This window comes from Camelina sativa, chromosome 6, assembly GCF_000633955.1.
Source record: "Camelina sativa cultivar DH55 chromosome 6, Cs, whole genome shotgun sequence".
NCBI lineage: Eukaryota > Viridiplantae > Streptophyta > Magnoliopsida > Brassicales > Brassicaceae > Camelina > Camelina sativa.
This window is the reverse complement of record NC_025690.1, coordinates 1,790,415-1,792,855: the sequence shown is the minus strand read 5'-3', so window position 1 is coordinate 1,792,855 and position 2,441 is coordinate 1,790,415. Positions and strand designations below refer to the sequence as shown.

Genomic DNA, 2,441 nt, shown 5'->3' with positions numbered 1-2,441 from the left:
GCATCAAAAAACTGTGGAGAGTCTATATGCGATAATTGCTTATTTAGTAACTCGTTCTAAATGTACCGCAATATCTTCTTCGACTTCATCATTACCATAAATGATAGTAGTAGCTATTTCTTCTAAACTCGAAACTTCTAACATTTATTATTTTTACCTAGATAATTTAGTAAACAATTGAAATTCATCCTATTACGATAACCAATATTATAAAGTATGAAAATTTAAATGATAACAAAAATATTTTATGTTGTAATAGAAAATTTTCAAAATTATGAAAATAAAAAAATCTCTTCATAAATTAATAAAATATTAATTTATCGATAAATTAATAATTATTTACTTAGCGGTAAATTAAAACCTCTATAAATTAATAAAATTTCATGGTCGCAACATTATTAATTTATAGAGGTTTTACTTTATTACTAAAGAATTTTTTTTTTCAAAATAAAAAACGAGTAAAAGTATCTTGTTGCAACTATACTCTTTCTGGTTGTCCATTTTCAATAATACTCTTTTTTATATACAAAATAAATAAATTCTCAAGCATAAATTTTAGACTCTGAATACTAAACTCTTCTCCCACAAAACTATACTTTATAAAATAGAAAGCTAATGCCTAAAAAACAAAAACTATACACACATAGTAAAGTTATATATAATTTTTTTTTTCCGACATCTAGGTAAATGAAAATGTTTTAATTTAATTATACAGTTTCAATTTTAATTTTTCGATATCCAGATAAAAAACCAAATCTTCGTTTCGATATCCAGAGGCTAGTCGGTATATTGCGTGGGCTCTGAAACAGAAGACTTTGACTGTTGAAGTTTTACTGCATTGCCAGGCGGTGCCAAACAAGGTTTGGATTATGGAAGAATTTATTTAACAGCATAATAATGTGCTTAATTTCAAACAAACCTCCGAACAACGATGGTTGTCTTCTCTTCCACTCAATCGAATCAACTATTCTTAAATTTCTGGGGAGAGCAATTGCGTTATAGTTTCGTGAGCCACCTCACTGATGCCTTGGAAAGGAATGGGATAAACTTCTTCGTAGACAGATACGAGCTGAGAGGCAAAGACCTTAAATATCTCTTTGTAAGGCTTCAAGAGTCGAAGATCGCGCTGGCCATTTTCTCTACCAGGTCTATACTATTCTTTCACAGTACTCTTGACGATTATCTAATATCTTCTTCACTGAACCAGAAGATTCAAGGAATATATATATGCGGAGTCGTCGTGGTGTATGGATGAGTTGGTTACTATGAAGAAACTTGAGGATCAAGGAAAGCTCCTAGTCATTCCAATCTTTTACAACGTATAGCCAGAAGACATCAGAAAACAGACAGGTGAGTTTGGTGAAAAATTCTGGACTCTCGCGAAAGGATCTACAGGAGATGAGATCAAGAAATGGAAAGAAGCCTTGGAATGTTTTTCCGACAAGATGGGTTTGTCATTGGGAGACAAGAGGTACTTTAAGCGCACACTCACTCACCCGTCACCATCCATCTTCTTCTTTTCCCTTTAATTAAAACTAAATAAAATTTTGTTCTCTCTGTAATTTTCTTCAAAATGTGAAGTATGTTTTTTATTTATTTATATATTTATTTATTTGAAGTATGTTGTTCTTTCTTTGCAGCTATGAAGCCTATTTTATCAAGGAGATTGTCAAGGAAGTTCAGCGATTGGAACTGAGGACAAAGTGAATCATTTTGTGGGAAAAAAACAAATCGCAAATGCAATTTTCTACGTGCGCTTACCGTTTACAGGAGAAAAAAAAAGATAAAGTTTTGATGTAATATTATAAATTTAAAATAAATTCAAACTTGAAATTCACTTCTTTAACAAACTCAAGTAATACTCAAGTAATCAAATCATTATAATGGAAGAGTAAGGGTTTAGAATTAGCCTATTGTCTTCCTTGATGTAATGTGTTGGATGAGACTCTCTTTGCATCACCATTTGAGATTTTTCCCCATGCCCCCATGGATCTCCTCTTCATGGTTGATGTCTTCTTGATCCCAAGTCCACCACTTCTTTCAAGTTGGCTTGCATGTGAATGAAACCACCACATGCCAATCCTGAACAATAGACCTTTATAGCTAGACTTCTTGAACCGCATCTTTAAACAAAAAAAAACCGCCTTTATGGCTCCATGAGGTTGTTGAATCCTTCCTCCCCCTCAAGATTGGCTTGAGTTAAGGAATCAGACCCAATCTTGGATTATTGTGCACACCCTTCTTGTCGCTTCTTTACTTCACATAAGCGCAAAACGTTATGCTTTGCTTTTCACATAACCACCAACCGTTTTGCTTTGCTCTTCAATTTAAGCACCAAACGTTTTGCTATGCTTCTTTGTACTATCTTTAGAGCTTCTTCACAGCTCCATACACTTCATATAAGCACCAATACGTGATGAAGATGATCTATCAGTTTACCA

General features: G+C 33.0%; 1 pseudogene; it reads left to right on the top strand.

Moving 5' to 3' along the window:
• On the top strand, nucleotides 932-1,707 carry LOC104793857 (annotated as a pseudogene).